This window comes from Tasmannia lanceolata, unplaced genomic scaffold, assembly GCF_043159265.1.
Source record: "Tasmannia lanceolata isolate RefF3 unplaced genomic scaffold, GAP_Taslan_0.1 ptg000037l, whole genome shotgun sequence".
NCBI classification, from domain to species: Eukaryota; Viridiplantae; Streptophyta; class Magnoliopsida; order Canellales; family Winteraceae; genus Tasmannia; species Tasmannia lanceolata.
In genome coordinates, this window is record NW_027518714.1 from 28541618 (window position 1) to 28564239 (window position 22622).

The following is a 22622-nucleotide window of genomic DNA, read 5'->3' on the forward strand; positions in this document are numbered from 1 at the left end:
TGTAACTATGTCCTCCTTACATTTAAAAAAAAAAAAAAAAATTTCTCGAAACTCCGAGAATATGGGCAGAGGGTACCTGGAAAGGTTCTCGGAACTCCGAGATTTCGTCTAGGTGGTCCTCGGAGCTCCGAGAAAATTTCTCGGAACTCCGAGATTCGGGCTAGTAGAAAATAATAAAAAAAATACGTGTGTTCTTGGAACTCCGAGATTTTTCTCGGAGCTCCGAGAATCGGGCCAGGAGCATTATAACCCTGGACCCGGTTCAGTTTTTCTCATTTTTTATTCTCTTCTTTCCCTCTTCCTTCCATTTCTCTTCAAACCCTACCTCGATTTTCATTGTTTTTCTTCATTTTCTCCCTACATCTTCCTCCAAAACCCTCTTCTCCCTTCCAAATCCCTCTCTTCTTGCTAAAACCCTAGTTTTTTTCCATTCAAACCCTAGGATTTCACCCTTTTTTATTTTTTCTTTCTTCCTTTTTCTATTTCTCCTGTTTTCCTCCATTTTAGGGCTATTTCTCCTTTTTTTTTAACATATTATTTTTCTCTCCACCCACATTTTCTCTCACCATGCCTCCTAAAACCAAAAATCTCAACATTGGAGGCTCCTCCCAAGCTGCAGACCCCGAATACGTTCCTGAAGACATTCCCGAGGAAGAAGGGCCTTCACAGAAGAAGGCGAAGGCCAAGGCTGTGGTGGCCGAGGTTGTGTCCAGCTCCTATTTCACTGGGGATAAGGCCAAGAAACTCTGGGCCGACGTCGGCACTAGGGGCATCCTCACCAGTAGGTACATCGATCCCCCTGTCCTTCAAAATTTTGATTTAAAGGCCAAATTTGATGCCGTTCATTGGACACCCATCCTTCACCTCAACGAACCCGTTTACCCTCGATTGGTGCGTCTCTTCTATGCCAATCTCACCATTTCCCCTTCATTCTTCAAAATCGAATCTAAGATCAAGAAAACTGTCATCAAACTCAACTATCACACTTTTGCCACACTTCTTGGGATTAGCCATGAGGGCCTCTTACACTATTTTTGGCCGGAAGATGGGACACATTCACTTGATGATATTGATCATGACACTGTCTATGGTCGGATAACACGGCTCTACCACCCTAATATGCCCGTACAATCTGCCGACCTCATTCCGGTTGCGCGCATGCTCCATAACTTCATGTACCACATCTTCATACCTCGTGCTGGGATGCGTGAAGCCCTAAGACCCTTAGAGGCATATATTATCTACAGCATCCTAGAGGGCCGCCATCTTTGTTTGCCTTATATCATTTTTCGTTACATGTTTCAGACCCCTGGCCGCTACCGTTCTTCCTTGCCATATGGCATGATTCTCACCCGTTTCTTCCGCCACTTTGGCATCATCTTGGATGGAGAGTTGACCATGACTCCGACTGCCCCGTTTGATGTTCAGACCTTTAACTGCATGGCTCTAAATCAAACAGCGACTGACATTGATTCTGACGATGGAGGCGGCTACGAAGCCGAGGACCAGGCTGCACCGGCACCCCAGCCGTCATAAGATACATCTCAGTTCTGCACTCGCCAGGATTTGGCTCACATGCAGGAGGCCATTGAGCGATCCATGGCCTCACAGTTTGTGCGGTTGTCTACCCATGTCGACTCTGAGATTTCGACTTGCTTCCAGACCATGACTACCCATGTTGATGACCAGTGGGCCGCCTATTATCGCTACATCTCCAGTGGCCAGTGGGGCCAGGCACCGGGCAGTTCTTCTCATCAGCCACTGCCTCCTCCGGAGCAGTAGATGGCTCTCGTTCTCTGATGATGGATCCCGTTTTGCTCCGATTTCTCTTTATATTAGGCTTATCTATATGTTTCGATTTGCCTCGTCTTTGGCTTATAAGTTGGTTGTATGGATCCTATTTAGCTAGATGCTTCTATAGTCAGTTGGATGTTTTTGAAATGTATTCGGTTTATCTAATTCTGTCACTGTTATGATGTGTCGTGAATGCTATGTCCGTTGACTGGTTGTATGCACTTTTATGTATGCCATTTCACATCATCTATATATATATATATATTTGGTTTACTGTGCGGTGTGCTTCTCTGTTCTATTTTTTGCTCGCATACCTTGTCTTATGCCTGCTTTCTCTATTGCATAGCAATTGACTTGTCGTATTGGCTTACACCTACCCTCTTTCCTTTTGTTCCACCTTTTTGGTGATGACAAAAGGGGGAGAATATTTGAGCTCCCAAGTCATAATAATATGCATATATTAAGGGGGAACAAAGCTCTATGCTTATAATTTTGCAATCAAATTTCTATCATTAAAAGTAATGCCTTAAATGTTCAATTAAATCAAACTCTTAGGGGGAGCCCAAATTGTTTTATTCATCCCTAAAGGGGGAGCTCCTACCCTAAAACAAATTATGTTTGTCATCATAAAAAATGGGGAGATTGTTAGCCCAAGGGTTCAACAAGTACTCCCATTGAAATGTTTTGATGATTAACAAACTCAATTTGTTATAAAATAAAGGTTTTATACACTAATAATTTCCATTGGCAAAAGTTATGGTATTGATAGCGTAGCATCCTCAAGAGTGCATGACAAATGGCAAATCATTCAAGCTCAAAGTGATATCAAAGGCATGAAGAAGGCATCACCATCTCAAAGGTATTCAAAGACAAGGTTGAACTCTAGCCTAACAAGAATGGTAATCAACTCAAAAGTTCAAGCTTGGCTCAAGCATCAATGGAGCTGAGTGAAGACATGTCAAAGCCTCTACAAGGTGCCAACAAGATTGAAGACCAAGTAAATTTAGAATGTAAATGGTCCTTCATGTATAATCTAGGTCTATGGCACAAAGGAGAGTTAAAATCAAACTAAGTAGAACTTAATGGGTTTGTGAATGTTCATAGTGGTTGGACCCTCATGACATTCCATTTAACTTGATAAATTAAAGTTCCAAAAGCCCAAACAAAGACAGCAAAAATATAAGAAAAAAACTGTTGTTCGTAAGCTTCTCGGAGCTCCGAGCTCGGAACTCTGAGAAAATTGTCGGAGCTCCGACAATGGTTCCAGGTTAAAAAAAAAAGGACTCGGAGCTCCGAGCCCGGACTCCGAGAAGACCGTTGGGGAGATTAAAAATTGTGTATTTTTCTCCCCTCTATATATATGAACCTTGGGACTCTTGGAGAAGGAACTAAGGAGTTTACAAATAGTTTAAGAGCACAAAAAGGCATTCATTCTCCTTCTCCTCAAGATCTTCACTCTCCATCTCTCTCTTGTGCCATTTACCTTAGATTATTCTTAAGAGAGTTTAGGACTTTCATTTGTTCATCTTGTTCTTGTGAGAGTGAGTGAGCTTTACTTTAAATTAGCGTATCTAGAGGCAAGCAAGCTAAAACCTTTCATCTTCTTTGTATTTGGGACAAAGGGCGCCGTAGTAGACCCTTGGAGCTTGAAGCTCGATTTGTACAAGGCGGAAGGAACGCCGTATTTAAGTTCCTTGGAGAAGATAGTGGAATCCTCAAGGAGAATAAGAGTGGAGTAGGTCTTGAGCAAAGACCGAACCACTATAAAAATCCTTGTGTCAAAGCTTCATTGTCTCTTCACCTCTTGTCTTGTGGTAAGCTTTTTACTATTGCTTTAAATACTATTTTTGATTTCCTATTCAATCTAAAACTAGTGCAATCTAAGTTTTCAAAATCCTTAAAATTTGAAAAGAAACCCAATTCACCCCCTCTTGGGTTGCTAAGTGGAATTTCAAAGTTGTTTATGACTTTTATCATTTTTTATACTTTTTTAATTTTTGTGAGTTTTCACCCTTTCAGCTAAAGGGAACTTATAAGACTGACATCCATGATCCACAGCATGGCGGAAGGTTGGAACTAAGGATAGAATCCCTGAAACCTAAGGGAAATCCTTAAACAAGTGAACTAGAGCATCTGAATGATATGATCCCAAGAAGATAGACAGAATCTAATAAGACTGAGCTAGTCGCTAAAAGAAGAGAGATAGATGTTTAAGCTAAAGGACATAATCCTAAGTAAAGGCAGACTTCTAGGCTATAGGAATGACTCCTAGGTTATAGGGCAGACTCCTGAACTATATGGCATAATCATAGGGTATAGGACAGACTCCTAAACTATAGACTCTAGGAGGGGAAGTAAAGTACTAATGAGACTATGTAAGTCTCCCTGAGAAAGGCTGCAAGTGACATTATCATTGCCCCTGTAATGATAAATATGATAACTAAAAGACTAAGTTAGTGTGGGAGCCGGTTCTTTCCCGCGTGCGCCGGGCGGCGGGGGATCACCACATCGGGTACTCCTGGGAGTGTTAGTCAATCTGCGTTTCTTGCGGACTCGGGACCGTGATCCTGACTCCATAAGAAAGAGAAACTCAGAATCGCCACCTAGGTTAGGGCCTAGGACCCATGCCTATTCTTCCGATGAAAAGGGGAGTGCTACCCGAGTTTCTTGGGAAGAACAGTAACCAAACGTGTTATTTTGCTCTAGGCCTAGAACCTTATAATTTTACTCTGTTTGTTAAGGTGTGGTCCTTACAGATATCTGGGTAATGGTTATGGTTACAATTGGGGAAGGTATTAGGCACCCCTCTTGCCCGGATGAATCCGGTCTCTTGACTTGATTTGACATTTTTCAAAGAATTCAATTAGGGTAAATTATCTTTTTATCATTTATTCGGATTATGCTTAGTTCCAGAATGTAAATATAATGAATTTATAAAAAGACCGAAAATAAGCGGTAGTTATTGTGGACCCCGATCTGAGAGAGATGGGGGACGAGCCCCCAAAAGTCTTTGGATCATCCACATGTGAAGGAGAGCTCTACCAAGGAACTCTTGAAACGGTGCCACCCTCATAGCATAGCACGAGTGGTGATAAATGAGATACCTCTTGATCTAAGGATAAATCTCCAAACCAAAACGTACCTAAAATAACTTAGAGTCGCCATCCATGGATAGGCCATGGAACCCCAAAAACAAATCCTCTGTGCAATGGATAACCAGAAATATATATGGGCTCGTGCCTGGTTACGAATGGAGAAGGTCCGAAGAGCACCCCCAACTCGTCCGAGTGCAAGCACTTGGTCTCTTATGCCATTTTCATTAACTCCAAAGAGTTTTAGGCAAATCATGTGAAATGGGAACAAATATCCCCGAGTGGACGTCTACCTAATCATGCATGACCGGAGATGAAATAATAAGCACACAAAAAATAACATAAAAGATGTGTCACCTAAGCACAACTAGGTTATGAGTGACATGCCTAACTGGTGTCTAAGTTCTGGTGGACAAGCACATGCATGCTACAGCTAAAAGTATAAGGTCTGCACAAGAAAGTAGAGAACACAACAAAATACACAACATGACAACACAACAAATCCTAGGACTCTAAACGATTTAGCCCGAGTCCTTGGATGGTCTGATGTTCATCCAAAGAAGCCTACGTATCCCCGCCTCCACGAAAATCAAGGCAATGTAGTTCTTCGCACCTATTCTAAGCTAAGATGCCTAAGACATCTAGACCTCTATCCTAGACTCGACCTAAAAGACCGGACTAGTTATTAAAGCTTCTTATGCGATTATTTAAATTCCAGTGGATTATGGATTTTAGAACACCCTATATGCCCTAACTAAATGCAGGTTAGCCCTAAGCTAATGCAGGTGGTTCCTACAACCTATGTATAACTAGGCTATGTTTCCTAAGGAAAACAAAGGGCGGACTAATGCATCCTATTCTAGTCATCAGTCGGCGATGCAGATCGCCAACTGACCGGACGGAGGCGTAACAAAGCCCTAACTCTAACACAAATACAAACAAACCACACAACACATCAAAGACAAACTCCTAACTCTAGAGGAATATCTTTTTGAAAAAAAGTTGTTTGAATAATTTTTGAAAGATTTACAAAGTCTATTTACAAAGTTTGGCTGGACTTGGGATAAAGATCCCAAGCTGCACTACGTACCTCGCGGAAGAGGATCAAACCAACGTAGTTCGAAAACGAACTTTTCTAATACGCTCCTAAAACCCAACACTTTAGAATTTTAAGGTTTTGATGTTTTAAATTTCTAATGTTTTTGGAGTTTAAAGTTTTCCAATGTTCTAATATTTTTGTGATCTTAAATGATTTCAATGTTCTTGCGATTTTAAGATTTCAAATGCTTACAGATTCAAAAATTTCAAATGTTTTCACCCTTTTGGTCAAAGGCCAAAGGGAACACACAATGCAACACCCTAGGGTAAAACCCTTAGTGTAAAGGGGAAACCCCAAACCAACAAACTAGTATCCCAAAATAAGATGTACAATCCACGAACAAGTAAACAAGTGCCCCAAGAATAGAGAAAAATGATCTAAGATCCCAAGCCGTCAAAGCTCTAATAAGACTGTGCTAGTCTCTAATAAAGAAGAATGACAACAACTCTAAAGGAGAAATTCCTAGCTAACCACACTAAAGAAGAGGTGCAAATGAGTCAATGACTCTCTAGTAACGCTACCCAAAATGCGAGGGCAAATAAGTCAAAGGCTCTCTCTTAGAAGAAAGGAGGGCTCTAACATGAGGCTAAGTAAGCCTCCTGAAGGGGAAACTCTCTAAATGAGACAAGGGTTATCTCCGATTAGGGGCACTATAAATGAGGCAAAGGCATGCCTCCTATACACAAAGGTGGGCTCCAAGTATCCCTATCATTGCCCATGCAATGAATAGGTAGGGCAACTAATTGACCGAGTTGGTCTTTAACTAAAGGGGTACAAGTTGGGATACAACTTAGAAAGATTCTATAAATGAGGCATTGTATGCCTCATATGGGTACCTCTCTATTATAATTAAGGCTGACTCACTAAAGGATATGCTCTAAACAATAGGGTATGTCTCCAAGGAGAACTGCCTAAATGAGACAGAGCGTGTCTCCTAGTGGGAGAGACTAGATGACTCTTTCATTGCCCTTGCAATGATAGAGGGGGTATAATATCTAAAGGTGTCCAAAAGACTGGGTTAGTCTACTAAAAATAAGAGGGGAATGCTATATGGACTAAGCTAGTCCCCTGAAGATGAGCTTCGGCTAACGCATTCATCGCCCCCAAAAGCGTCAATCTCTATAAATTTTTTTTATACCAAGTGCCACCGGATGTATTTAGGAAGAGAGCCATAAGGATACCCGACATAATCGCAAACACAAGCATAACAGCCACAACCTTAGCTCCTAGTAAAGGATGACCTGTGAAGCGCCCCAATATTCGAAAGAGAATCCCTATCACCATGGGCTATATAATTGTCAAAGCACCAGGCTTTATCATCTACCGCAAAGATGCAAACGTCACAATAGAAACACAGCGTCCATAACCTAATTTCTCTTGATAGTTCATGATACCAGGTCTCTCAATGAACTGTCTCCGGACTTCATTAACAACCTCTTGGGCTGTTCGACCAACGACAGAACAGGCCCACACACTGAGTAGGAAGATAAGCATAGAGCCCAATAAGCTGCCAACAAAACCCTCTGGAATTGAAATATCAACCTCCTTAAAAGAGGTGCGAGCAAATGAAGCTACTTCATCCATATATACACTAAAAAAAACAAATGCGGCAGATCCAATCGCAAATCCTTTGGTGGTAGCCTTTATAGTATTCCCAACTGCATCTTAGACATCTATGATCTTCTGAACACTTTCAGGCTGTTCACTCATCTCAACAATTCCACCAACATTATCAGCTATTGGGCCAAACATATCCATCCATAGTCAGAACATAGGCCACAGTGCTAAGCATCCCCCATCGTTGCTACAACAGTCCCAAACAGACTCCCAGATGGATTTCCAGCTTCGTCTACCAGGCCGGAGGTGCGATCCAGCCAAAAAATCTGAGAATATAGAAGCACTTATGACAAGAACTGGAAGAGCTATTGTTTCTAAACCCAAACTTATGCCAACAATATAGGTTAGTTCCATGGCCGATAGTGCTTGAAAGTGCTAACGTACATACAGGCTTGTGCTTGTAATCAGTATAGTACTTTGTGATCCAAACAAAAACATAGGCTGCCATGTAAACCACATAAGGCAAAGTTCAGCCATGCAGTGGGAGCTTGTTCGGTATAAAGAAACCGACGAGTTGACGCGCCAAATGTTAGAATGGCCAAATGTATTGTAACAGAATAGCCTTTTTCTAGTATTGCCATTGGATCTTCTATAGGAACTTTTGCTCTAGAGTTGTGCGTTCCCCTGATTGAAAGTATTCCAATTGATGATACTACCAAGTCAAAAGAATGAACCACAAGAGGAAACAATATTAACCATGAAGGATCTTCAATTTTACAGCGTTGAGCCACTGTTCCCCCAGTATCATAACACTGATTATCTCTGCCGCAATACTTTCGAAAAGATCAGCACTTCGAGAAGCACAGTCACCCACATTGTCTCCAACCAAATCTGCAATAACAGCAGGATTTCGAGGATCATCTTCAAGGACTCCCTGCTCTATTTTTCTAGTAAGATCAGCCCCAACATCAGCTTCTTTTGTGCATATTTCACCACCCGACTGAGCGAAAAGTACAACAAACGAGGCTGCAAAACCATAGCCAACCGGAAGAAAAGGCAACTCAGTAACCTTCATGGAATCTGGTGAGTTCCTTATACATATAGGCGGTGCTCATAAAGTGGAGCAGAACAAGAGTACTTCACATCAAGTCCAAATACATGAACAAACAGATATATGCGCAGGTTCACTTATATATAAGAAACATGTATAAGCAACCAATGGGCAACTCGAGAAGTATCTATTCAATAGGTGGAATTCCTTTTCAAAATATGATCCTTCAAAACGAGGTCCCACATTATGAGCTAGCTTTGAACTACACTTAATGTAGTCGACGGTTGATAGCCTTTTCACCTCATAGAAGATGCTCGGCCTTACTACTGTCTCAAATTCATTTCCTCTTTCATGATGGAAGTATTTATCAATCGGAACAGGGGATATGAGACAACTTGATACTATCATCAAATATTCATTGTACTAACATTTAAACATAAAGGGGACCGACATGGCTTATGCTCTTAGACCTTCAAAGGTATCAGACCAATAATGTTTATAACAAGGGGACATAACCCACATCACATTTTTAGAAAAAAGCAAAGAAAATCTAGCCATGAGTAAAGAGAGATTGATCACAGACCTGTGTAGAGAGTGGTCAATGGCAATCACCGAATGTTTGCCGATTTTCAGTGATCCTCGGATTCTTTCTCCTTCGCCTCTTGTTCAGCTTTATCTCTCTCTCTAATTTCTGAGATCGAATCCTTCTTCACGAGATCAGCTCCAAGAGATTTTTTTGATCGGACGACAGCAATAGTAGGACGTGATGGAGGCGATGATTGCCGGGGATAGCGAAAATCACCGGAGGAAGGCTTTGGCTAGAGTTATAAAATGGGTTGAGGGACCTTGGTAGGGTTTTCAATTGCAGTGATGGGGGGTTGATGTGGGTTTGAGATGGGTTTTGTCGAGAGTGGGGTCTGATGGTAGTGAAATTGGGGTGTAGGGAAGAAAAAAAAAGGGTTTGTGGCCGAGCAAAAGGAACAAGGGGAAGGGTGGCTTGCTGTAATGGTGATGGTGGCTGTGGGAATGAGATGCAGATCGGGAGAATCCAAGTGGGTTTGACAGAGGTGTTGCTGGGTTGATGGAGGAGGTGGATTTGGGTCTGTTGGAATTTTAATGGAGAGGTTGGAGTTCGTTGGTGAAGGGAATGGTGGAGTTAGGTTGCAGAGATGGGATGGAGGTGGAGATGGGGTTGTGTAGCTGAGAGAGGGGGTTTGATGGTGGAAAGGGTGATGGTGGTCGGAGAGGAGAGGGGATGGGTGATGACCTTGGGCTTGCCAGATTAAATGGAGGAGGCCTGATTCCGGCGGACTTGCCGGAGAAGATGAATAGCTTGGGTTTGGGTTAGAGAAATGGTGGTTGTGGTTGGATCTAGAAGGTGGTGGAAACAATGGAGGTAGTGGCTTGAGGGAGTGGTGGCAAAGGTCGGCGGAGTCGGGTCGAGGAAGAAGAGTTGCAGCCCCAACCTCCTTTTCTTTCTTTGAAAATTTTCCAACCCAAAAAAAAAATCCTCTCCATGCCCTAATTCGGTGGCTTTTTGTAATGGGAAATGATAAATTCGCACCCCCAGCATCTCTATGGACAGCCACCTCTAATGTGTATTTGTAACTACCTCTTTTTGCAAAACAGGGCTGTCCAAGCTAGAAAAAGGGAAATGATATATTTTTGCTTTTGCCCCATTTCTTTAATGGCCAACCCCCATCTTGCACTTTATTTCTTCCTTTTTGCACTTGAGTAGGCTGTCCCAAGTAATAAAAGGGACAAATATATCGCTCCTTTTTAGCTACACGCGGGGTTGGTATTGGCACACACATCTTTGATAATGCACCCCTCTTCTGCCTTCCCGAATTTACACAAGGATCAATCTTTCATACTCAGGTTGACTTTAAGGCACCTGCTCGACTTCGGAATTTTATTCGATTTTGAAAATTAGGGTTCGGTCAAAATGGGGTGTCTACAGATGCCCCTCTTTGGCAGAGTGTGCTTGTCACACGTATGGCAAAGCTGTCAAGACAAGACATTTGGCCGACCCGAAAATGAAATAGATCGGATTTTGGTTTTTGGTTTTGAAATAATATTCACAAGGGTAAACCAGCAAAAAGACTAAAAATGATATTCACAAGGGTAAACTAGCAACAAGACCTTTCATTAGATTCTACTCTGCGAACACTGGCGAGATAGCCTCTCTCCGACTGTTAACTCAGCAAAACAAACCATATTTGGTGAAACTACTTTTCACCTCAAACACTCAAAACAATAGGCAAACTACTTTCAAACAAGCATTCAGAATTAAAAAGAAAACTACTTTTTCACACAAACATTCCAAACCAAAAGGAAACTATTTTTCGCACAAACAAACCAAAAGGAAACTACTTTTCTGACAAACATCATAACCACGAGAAACTACTTTTCTCACATTCTTCATCCATGAGAAACTACTCTTTTCTTAAAAAAAACTCTATCTTCAAGAAATTACTTTTCTTCCAAAATTTTTCTTTCTGAGAAACTACTTTTCTCCAAAAATGCTATCTCTGAGAAACTACTTTTCTCTCCAAAATCTTCATTCTTGAGAAACTACTTTTCTCTCTTCTCTTTGATGGGACACAAATACTGCGTCGCCCCCAGATATCGCCACGTGTCATCCATGCACAAATAAAAGCACAGATCATCATGAAGAAAGGTGTGGGAAAATGGCAAGACCATACGGTCACGACACGTGTCGTTTCCCCGCCGTCCAGGCCTCATCATCACAAGTTATAGAAGGAAACACCCGGCAAAGCCACGCGCGCCGGCAAAGCAGGGGAACGGCCCAATCTCGCAAAGGATGGTTTTCTTTCCATAATGATGGAAAGGCCCGCCCGCCTCCCTTTAAAAGGGAGGGAAGGAAAGAAGGAAGGGATCCACACATTTTTGGAAAAGGTTTCCTCCATTCTCAGCTCCACAAAAACAACCGGGAAAAAGAGGCGAGGCAACAACAGAGGAGATTAGGAACTCGATCCTACTCTCCCTGCTAGTCCACTCTGACCCACTCATTCTCACCCCGAAAAGAACCCGCGTTTTGCTCCTGGTAACCCTGATCAAACCCCTTCCTCTTCTCGCTGTCCTTTATATTGATTGGTCGAAGGATCTGACTTGGGTGTCGAAGTGGTCGTCCGAGACCCACCCCGGACCCCTTGACCCCCTTTGTTTGTGATTGTAGACCCCGCGGAGGCCCTCTACCGACCGCCCGATCACAGATCCGGATTCAGACGCCATTATATTGGCGCCATCCGTGGGACTCATCGAGTACTGAACGCCTTATGGCGCTGAGAAACCACACCCAACAGCAAGAAATTGGGGTAATGACCAGGAGCCAGGCTCAATGCGCACAAACCCACACCTCAAGCTCCCGGGAGCCCAACTCACCGCTCTCGGACCGACACCAGCCCTCCTCCAGCACACCACAGACGGTCCCCACCATGGAAATGTTCAACGAACTCCACCGAGAGCTACTACAACGATTGCCTCTACCGGACCCCCCAGCCCAAGGGAGGCCCCTGACAACGCAGGACCAGATGGAAGCCTATGACAAAGGCGACGAGGAACAGCCAAGGGAACGTCATCCCCGGCGAAAGCGAGCGCCGACTCGCCGGACGCCGTCCCCATCGGCAAATAGCCCTTTGCCCCCCACCGCTAGGGGACACCAACGAGACAGTGGGAGGCAGGCCACGCTAAGCCGCGCTCCCCCTGTCCGGGCTGGTCGTTTCCAGGAACCACCTCCGGCTCGGGCGGAAGAATTAGCAACCTCAGCACAACCAGCCAGCATGGATCCGATAGCCGACCTACAAAGGCAGATTCGAGAGGTAAAACTGGAAATGAAAAAGCCCTACGCCCATGGCATCCTCGACGAATGGGAGAGGGAAACGGCATCCCCATTCACCTCGGAGGTCTTAAAAACCCCAGCAGAAGCAGGAATAGACCTCTCCCGTTTCGGTCTGTACGATGGGAGCACAGACCCCCTCGAGTTCCTTCAAACTTTCAAAAGGGTAATGACGCTCCGGGGCGCGTCGGACGGATTCATGTGCAGAGCCTTTGCCTCCCTGTTGAGAAAGACCGCTAACGACTGGTACATAAGATTGGAGCCCAACTCCATCGCATCCTTCCACGAATTCGGAAGGAAGTTCAGCGCGAGGTTCGCCAACAACCGCCTCCGCCATGATCCGGCGGACACCCCCTTAGCCCTCCGGCAGGGAAGAAACGAGACCCTAAGAGACTTCATGTTAAAATTCAACGCCGAATTGGCCCAACTTTCTAACATGGATGTCCAAATAGCGGTTGCAACACTAAAGCATGCCACCACCGATCCGAATCTCAAGTTGCATCTCACCCTCAAGCCGCCACGGGACCTGCAGGAACTTGAATCCAAGGCTGACAAGTTCGTACGAGCAGAAGAAGCCTGCGCCCGAGAGCAGAACCGGCCCGGCCCCGATGAAAGAAAAAACAACAACGGCCAAAGGTTCATGAGGCCAAGGGCCGAGGAGAAACAGGGGAGCTGGAACCCCATCCCCGTCTTCGAAAGACTGGGGAGCACCCCACTAAAGGTTCCCCTCTCTCATGTCCTACTAGCCATCAGAGATCAGGGTGTCCTGACCCCCCCCAAGCGAATGGCCACGAACCCAAAGAAGTGGTCCGCCAAAAAGTTCTGCGAATTCCACAAGGACCACGGCCACGAAACTGACCATTGCTTCCACCTCCGCCTCCAGTTGGAAAAGCTGGCCGAAGAGGGGCACCTGAATCAATATCTCAGGAGCCCTGGCGAAAGTTCGCGCGAGGTCCAGCATCCACCTGACGAGCCCAGAGGCAGGCGTCAGTCACCCAATAGGCGCCGGTCCAGCAGCCGCCACCGATCCCCAAGCAGGCATTGCTCCCAAAGCAGACGTTGATCCCGTAGCAGGCACGACGCACGCCGCCACCACTGCCCCCGGAAAGAAGAACCCCCCGAACAACCGCAGGCCCGCGAACAGCCACCTACCATCATAGGAAAAATCAATATCATCACAGGAGGGCCGGCAGCGGGAGGGCCGACAACAGCTGGTCGACGGGCATATGCAGAACGGGTGTTCTCCATGGACATGCCTTCCAAAAATGCCCGAACTGATCCGCCCCGTCAAGACCAGATCATCACTTTTTCCAACGAAAACCTCGACGGGCTACAAGTTCCGCACGACGATGCACTGGTCGTCAGGCTAGTCGTCGCCAACTTCGACATAGGAAAGATCCTGGTCGACACAGGAAGCTCTGTCAACGTATTGCACCTCAGAACCTTCAAAGAAATGAAACTGGGCCAAGAGAGGCTGGGACCCGCAGAGTATTCCATCTACGGGTTCTCCGGAGCATCCGTGCGGGTCAATGGCAAAATCGACTTACCCGTGACTTTTGGGACGTACCCCCTCCAAAAGACCATCCTGACCACCTTCATTGTTGTGGATATACCTTTCACTTACAACGCCATTATTGGGCGCCCCGCTCTAAGAGATTTGGGAGCAGTAGTCTCCACCCCCACCTCAAGATGAAATTCCCCACTCCGACCGGAGTAGGGGAGGTCCGGGGACAGCAAATGATAGCACGCCAGTGCTACGCAGCAAGCCTAAGAGGGACCAACACCCCGGCCGAAAACTTCACGATCGGTAGTGAAGATCCTCGGCAGCGGGCCCGAACAATCAGAGGAGAGCCCGCCGAGGAGCTAGACTCCATCCCCATAGCCCAAGATCAGCCGGAGAGACAAGTCCAGATCAGTTCCCTACTGAAAGGCCCCCTGCGAGACCAGATGATCAACTTCCTCAGAACGAACAAAGACATGTTCGCATGGTCTGTTAAGGACATGCCCGGGATACCCAAGGAGTTGGCCGTTCCAAGTTAAACGTGAACCCAGCCCTTAAACCCGTCCGGTAGAAAAAGAGGAACTTCGCGGTAGAACGTCAAACTCACATAAAGGCCGAAGTGGAGAAGCTGCTACAAGCCGGGTTCATCAGAGAAATCCGGTCCCCCGAGTGGCTATCTAACGTCGTCATGGTCAAAAAAGCTAGTGGAGGCTGGCGGGCCTGTATAGACTTCACAGACCTAAATCGGGCCTGCCCAAAGGACCCCTACCCCCTCTCGCGCATAGACCAACTCATCGACGCCACATCCGGGCACGAACTCCTCACCTTTTTGGATGCATTCTCGGGTTACAATCAGGTGAAAATGCAAGAGCCAGACATCCCAAAAACAACGTTCATTACCAATCAGGGCGTCTACTGTTAGACCGTTATGCCCTTTGGGTTAAAAAACGCGGGCGCCACCTATCAGCGGTTTGTAAATAAGCTATTCCGAGCGCAAATCAGAAGGAACGTAGAAGTGTATGTAAACGACATGCTGGTGAAAAGTCTGGAAGCCTCCAAGCACATCTCCGACCTTCAGGAAACTTTCAACACCATGCGGCAAGCCCGGATGAAGCTGAACCCCGCCAAATGCGCCTTCGGAGTAACTTCCAGAAAGTTCTTAGGGTTCATAGCTAGCCAGAGAGGGATCGAGGCCAACCCCGAAAAGATCCAGGCCATCCTAGACATGGAGCCCCCTATGACGGCGGTAGAAGTACAGAGGCTAGCAGGGCGAATCACCGCCCTCGGCCGATTCATGCCCAAGTTGGCAGAAAAATGCCAGCCCTTCTTCAAACAACTAAAAAATATACGAGAATTCGAATGGACCCCGGCCTGCCAAGAAGCCTTCGACGCCTTGAAGCAATACCTTTAGACACCACCCGTACTCGCCAAAACTGAGCTAGGGGAAGAACTATTTTTGTATCTGGCCATCAGCCCCACGGCGGTGAGTGCGGTGTTGGCCAAGCAAAGCGACAAGAAGGAGCACCCGGTGTACTACGTGAGCAAGACTCTCCACGGCGCGGAGGTCCGGTACCTAAACATAGAGAAATTCGTCCTCGCAGTCGTCAGCGCTGCCCGGAAGCTCCGCCCTTACTTCCAGGCCCACCTCATTGTGCTTTTGACCGACCAACCCCTGAGAAAAATTCCCAAAAACTAGAGACCTCGGGCAGGATGGTAAGTTGGGCCGTCGAGTTGGGATAATTCGACATACAGGTCTGACCGAGGCCGGCTATTAAATCCCAAGCCCTTGCTGACTTTATAGTGGAATCTACGGCCCCGGCAGCAGAACCAGCAACAATGGAAAATAATGAGGGCCCTACCAAACAGACGGCTCGCGAAGACATGGCGCCAAGCTCAGCGGAACAGAGCGACGAGATTCACTGGACCCTGCACGTTGACGGCTCAGTAGGCAAAACAGGGCATGGGGCGGGAGTGGTCCTCCGCGGCCCAGAAGGATTCATGCTGGAATACGCCCTCCGGCTAGATTTCAAAGCCTCCAACAATGAGGCCGAATACGAAGCCTTACTGGTAGGGCTAAGTCTAGCCACAGAGCTTGGCGCGGGAAAGTTAAAAGTCCATAGCGATTCCCAGCTCGTCGTCAACCAAGTGAACGGAATATATGAAGCCAAGGGCTTCAGAATGAAGAGATACCTCCAGAAGGTAAAAGAAAAGCTGCAGGGAATGGGAGAGGTAGAGATCCTCCAGGTACCGCGAGACATGAACAATCAAGCAGATGCATTGTCGAAAATGGCCGCCAAAGAGACCCATGACTTCAGCACCGTGCTCACAAAAATACTGCCCCACCCCAGCATCGACGAGGTGCAAGTTTTAGAGATCCCACCTGGACCAAACTGGATGGACCCCATCATGCGATACCTGAAAGACGAGATACTGCTCGCAGATAAGCTGGAAGCCCGGCGCCTAACCGCAAGAGCCGCCCACTACGTGGTCCACGGGCCCAGGCTCTACAAACGGTCATACACATGGCCGTATCTTCGATGCCTGGTACCCTCCGAATCAGAGTACGCGCTACGAGAAGTACATGAAGGAATCTGCGGAGACCACGGAGGTGGCAGGACTCTGGCTCAGAAAATCGTGAGGCATGGCTACTTCTGGCCTACGATCCTCAGGGACGCCAAGGAGTTCGTCAAAAAATGCAGCCCATGCCAAAGGTACACGACCACCCCCCGCCAACCGACCACACCATACGCCGTGATGGCAGGGCCCCCGCCTTTCGCCATGTGGGGCATGGATCTACTCGGACCCTTCCCAAAAGCCCCCGGGGGGCATACAATGTTGTACGTCGCCATCGACTACTTCACCAAATGGGTCGAGGTCAAAGCCGTGGCAAAACCCAATTTGAAAGTGACGGAGAAGTTCTTTTATCACGACGTGGTCTGCCGTTTCGGCATTCCAAAGACACTTGTGACGGACAACGGTCCCCAGTTCGCAAGTGCTGAATTCAGCAGATTCTGCGATAACCTAAGCATCGAACACCGTTTCGCCTCCGTAGCACACCCGTAGGCCAACGGGCAGGTAGAGGTAACTAACAGGATCTTGCTTCAGAGCCTCAAGAAGCGATTGGGAGAAGCCGGGAAAAACTGGGTAGAGGCGCTCCCTAGCGTCCTCTGGGCCTATCGAATGACGCCGCGGACCGCGACTGGAGAATCCCCTTTTAGCTTAATCTTCGGGGCCGAAGCGGTCATTCCGCTAGAAATCGGCCTCTCCAGCTTCCGCACGGAGAATTATAACGAACAGGGAAATTTCGAACTCCTCCGGAACACTCTCGATCTCGTGCTCGAAAAAAGAGAGCAGGCCCTCCTCCGAACCGCCTCCTACCAGCAAAGAGTGGCACGGTACTACAACGCCCGAGTAAAAAAGCGCTCGGTAAAACCCGGAGACCTAGTACTACGACGGACGGAGGTATCCGACCCCCGCAACGCCAGGAAACTCGCACCTAAATGGGAAGGACCATACAGGGTCGTTTGGGCACTCCGCCCCGGGGCCTACCAACTAGAACGCCTCGACGGGACCCCAGTCCCTCGAAGTTGGAGCATGGACAACCTCCGAGAGTTTTACCAGTAAAAAGATAGGGTAAGTTCCGTGTTTTTCCTTTAAAAGTATGACGAGTGTTTTGTTTGTTTCTCTTTTGTGTTTATAGAAGCAAAGATGTATTTTCCTCCTTAACAAATCAATGGAATAGCGTTTCTACCTAAGCCATACACATCTCCACTTTCTGGCCCATGATAAATAAGGGACTCGAAAGAAGACAGGGAGTGAGAGAGAGGTACCATCGGGGCCGCCCCCCCAAAGATACCCTAAAACGCTCCCCATGAAAAAAAAAGACAGGGAGTGAGACAGAGGTAGTATCGGGGCCGATCCCCCCGAGAATACCCTAAAACGCTCCCCATGAAAAAAAGACCTCCCCTTTAAGGGCAGGCGGGACCCATTAACCCCGAACTGATCACTCGAGGGGAAGATAGTCCTTCCATAAAAAAAAGACACCCTACGGGGTGCACCAGGAATACCCTCGGCAACAAAGATCACAACTCAAATAGCCCGAAGAGTAATACCGAAAGCTCAAAGAGCTCGCGGCACATCATATATAAAGGAAAGAAAGATAGTTCAAATGTTATTACAGACCAAATACGTCAATAAGACCAAAAAAAGAGAGAGCAAACTTCCCGAGGCATCCGAACATTACTGAGCCCCTTCAGAAGTCTCGGCAACTACAGGATCTACCAAGGCAGCCACCTCCTCCTCGGCCGGCCCCGGTACTTCCACCGGTACCGGTGAAAGACCCTCCGGAGCGCCTCCCTCAGCCTCATGCATCAGCTTGTCAAGGGGGAAGGAAGGATCGACCTCGCGGACACGCCGCCGGCATTCAGCGAATGCGTCTATCTCAATATCTACGCTGAACGCGGCCGCGGCCTTGAGAAACTCCTTGGAGTCGCACCATTCCTCCCGCGCCTTCGCCAGTTCCCTGGCATGCGTTCGTCGAGCCACCGCCAATTTGTCCGCCACACGGCTTCTCCCTTCCATGGTTGTCCGAAGGTCTTCCCGAAGTCGAGCAACAGTATCATCAAAGACCGCTTTCTCCGCCCGGGCTTTGTCCAAGTCCTTGCTCAGCTGCCGGACTCGCTCCCCAAAAGCACCTATCTCAGCCTCATCCTCGAGCAGGCACTGCACCATCCTCCTGGCATAGCTTTGGGACTGCAAAAGCAAGCCATCAGAAGATTTCCAACGTACGATCTAAAAAAAAACAAAGAGAGAAAAGTACAATCAGAAAAACCGGCCACCCGGTACTTACGCAAGATGTTGATTGAAAGTACTGCGCCCCCAGGGCCCTACGATCGAAGCCCCCTCCAACTCAGCCTCGTCGCCAGGAAGAGCGGTTGTCACCCCTAGCTCCACCCCAACCCGGGGATTCGCGAGAACGCTATCCTCAACGCCAATCTTCCAGTCAGGTTTAAATAGCTCTCCTCGCACCTGGAAGCACTGCGACGGAAGCTCCACCCGCTCCAGAAGAAGCTTGGTCATAACCGCCCCCTCCATCCGACTTGGCACGTTCTCCGAGAAGGTAGGAGGAGGCGCCGCACGGCCAGCATCCCCCTGTCGAGCGCCAAAAGAGACAACCCTCTTGGCGGAAGGCTCCGACTCCGGAGGAGAAGACCTAGCCGCCCCCTTTTCTCCAACCGTTCGACCAGAGGGGCTGTAAGGCACGGATGCCGGAAGCCTCACTTGCGACCGGCCCAGCCTGGCCACGGCCATAAAATCAGAAGAGATCTTCTTGCGGCTCGCCGGACCCTTCGTCGCCGCCGCAACCCCCTTCCCCTTACCAGCATCACCGGAAGAAGACATACCTCTTGCCAAAAACAGGAGAACAACAACCGCTCAGAACAAAGGGAAACAGCAACAAAAAAAAAAGAAAAAGGGGGGGGGGGGGGGGCTCACCACGATAGCTGGCGGAACTCTCCCCCGTTCCCTTGCCCATACAGCGGGCCCTCCTCTCCACAGCTCTCAGCAAACCGAGCCTCTTCAGGCCCCTTTCCCATCTAAACTCGGAAACATCAATAGCCTCCCCAGAGGCGAGCTTCCCCAAGTCGAACTTGCTGTAATCAGACTCGTCGGAGAGGGACTTCCTTCGCCACTCAGCGGAGCGCCTCCAAGAGCGAGGAAAGTCCCAGCCAACGTCCGATGGAGGAGTGATGAACACATACTCCTCCTTCCACTTTTTGATGGAAGAAGGCAAGTTCGCCGCAATTTTCACCTGAGGGAGCTGGGTCAGATATAACGAGCTATCCTCCCCCTTCACCAACGGGCTAAGGGCGACGCAGGCCCGGAGCAGCGGAAGGGTAGGCTGAACCTTATAAAGACCCGCCTTGGCCACAAAGGCCAAGAGAGTGCGCCAACTATTAGGCGCCAGTTGGGAGGGGGCCACCCGGTAAAACTCAAGGGCCTCTACTATAATGCCCAAGAGCGGGAACCTAACCCCCGCCCGAAAAGCCTCCACGTAGAAAGCTACCTCCTCCTCCGTGGTACCTTCACACACCCCCGCTGCAAAGGATGGAACCCTAATCCCGTAACCAACGGGAATGTGAAACTCCCTCCTAACCTTCTCCGCCGCCCCTTCTCCCAAGGTGTTCCTGAAACACGTCACCCGACCGGGACGAATAACGGCACCAGACCGGATGTCCCTAATCTCCGCCTCACGAGCAGAAGAAACTCGAGCAGGAGATTCCAAAGGAGCGGCCCCCACCTTTGACCCAGAAGCCCCGGAGCTATCTTTCAACTCTATAGGCTGCTGTACGTCTCGAGAGTCGCCGCCCCCTCCCTCCACAAACAACCGCCTCCTTTTTCTTGACGGAGCCCTCTCCACTACTTCTACCGACTCAGAAGAGGGACTTTGAGGAACAGTCGCGACAGACATCGTAAACTATCAAATGTCGAATGAAATAAAACACACAGAACTCACCAGAAGAAGGTTGGTGAAGAGCAATACGCAGAAAAATCGCCGCGGAAGAAAACCCGTTTCACCCGAGGAAGACGAAGAAATAAGACAGAATGAAATCCCTAAAAAGGCTTTAAAAAGGGCTAGGGTTTCGACACGCGTCGATTGATCTCCCTTCCTTTCTAATCCGATGGGATACGCACACGTGGCGCCGATTGGGAAACTCAAGGGAACCGCCAAAAGTCGAAGCGCCATGCTGAAAAGACGTTGCTACCCCTACCGCTAAGTGACTTCCCCAGCAAGCCATCCCTAAATCCTCCCCACGTACGATGGCAAAAGGCTCGGGACCCTTCACAAGGGCCCGGCATACAAATCCACGGGACGGAAAAGGCGACGTGCGATAGCAAAAGATTCAGAACCCGTCACAAGAGGCCGGCATACGAATCCGCAAGATGGGAAATACCGCGTACAGCCAAGAAAGGCTCAGAGCAAGTCACTAGGGCCCGACACACAATGCCGCCAGATGAAAAAATGCCAAGCACCGCGGAAAGGGCTCGGATTGCACAGGAAAGCAAACATAAGATACAAGTCGTAAAAAATCGAAAAAAGAGCCATTCATAAACTACTTCATTCTGGCCCACGGGCATACAAAGAGAAGTGAGCAAAAACAAAAAGGCACACAGGCCCGGGCCCCCAGCAACAACAAAAAAAAGTGGGGGGGGGAGGCTTCCTCCAAAATCCTGCTCATCCCGCCGCCTCCAGCTCAGAGCGACTAGCCGCTGAAAGAGTTTTCCGCATCGGAAAGCTCCTTATCACTCTGCTCCTCCTCTGAAGAGCTCCCCCAACGCCGATTCTCAGCAAATCGGGTCTGGTCATTTAGCCACCGCACCCGATTCCTCAACAAATCATTCTCCGCCCGCAAGGCCGCAATCTCCCGATCCATGTCGATCATCCGGCTACAAACCGCCATTTCCCTACGATGGACATGAGAGAAGAACGACCGGTGGCGATGAGCAAAAGCTTCATGGGACTCCCTCTCGTAAAGGGGAGGAAGGGGAGAGCGCGGGGAAAGCCCTGGAGGCGGGTTCCTCTCAGGAATCGTTTACCGGGGCCCCAACCCGTCGGGGTTAATCTCGGGACTGCTGGGAGGACTCCCCTCGGTAGCAACTCTCCCCCCACCACTTATAGAGAGATCCCGAAAAGACGACGACATCTCCGACGAGCCCGAAGAAAGGCCGAAAGAAAGCAAAGAAGGAAAAGAAAACGGAAGGGTAATCTGCATACAAAGCAGAAGACCTCGCTCCTTATAAACCCTATGAAAGACCCATGGGCAGGAATTCGAAGCCACTCGCCTACGCGTGTCGGTTGCCCATTTGATGGCCAACTGGCACCACATAATGTCACCGCAATTCCTCGGGAAGGAGCCGTCGGACGAAACGGCACGTCCTCTCGCACCCCAAGGCTCCCATAAATGCTTTCGTCACGATATTCCTTAACCAGGTAAACAAGCCTGCTCCCTTGGACCAGTCAAGGGATCAAAGGTAGTATTATGATAAGACATAAAAAATGGCACCGCTCTCAGTTTTTGCCGCGTGTCGCCCATACACCCATACAGCCAAACCTCACCACCACAAAGCACCTCCGACTCCTCCCCACCAAACGAGAGGGAGGGGCCCAGAGGCAGGAAACCAAGCAGAAGTGCCCGACCTCAGCCCCTCCAAAGAAAAACCCGTGCCCATGCCCGGGGCCCCAGCACGAGGCCACGGCGCGTGAACACAACAGGTGAAGGAAATTAAAAACACCAGGAAAAGGCTCAGAATCCCTCGCAGGTTCGGACAAGAGCGTCACTAGTCTTCACAATCAAGATGATTTATATCAAACAGACGGAAAAAGCAGCACAAAGAGACACGGCACAAATTCATAAAGATTGCCCTTTCACACCCTCCTGGCCCACAGGCCTACAAAAAAGGAAATCAAGAAACAAAAGCAAGGGCACGCAGGCCGCAAAATCCCCGATAGGAAAGGGGCAGAAAGATAAGTACGTAGAAAAAACAGGAAAGGTCAGGGACTAATCCGAAGAGGACTCCTCTCCTGAAGAGTTCCCCTCTTCCTCCCAGGAGCTCTCCAGCAGGGGGTCCACCTCATATTCAAACAGCTGCTCAGTGAGAAAGCGAACTTT

The 22622-nt window shown here is 48.2% G+C and overlaps 1 pseudogene; it reads right to left on the reverse strand.

Moving 5' to 3' along the window:
• Positions 1–7045: 7045 nt before the first annotated feature.
• LOC143861375 (uncharacterized) lies at positions 7046–20422 on the reverse strand (annotated as a pseudogene).
• Between the last annotated feature and the right edge of the window lie 2200 nt (positions 20423–22622).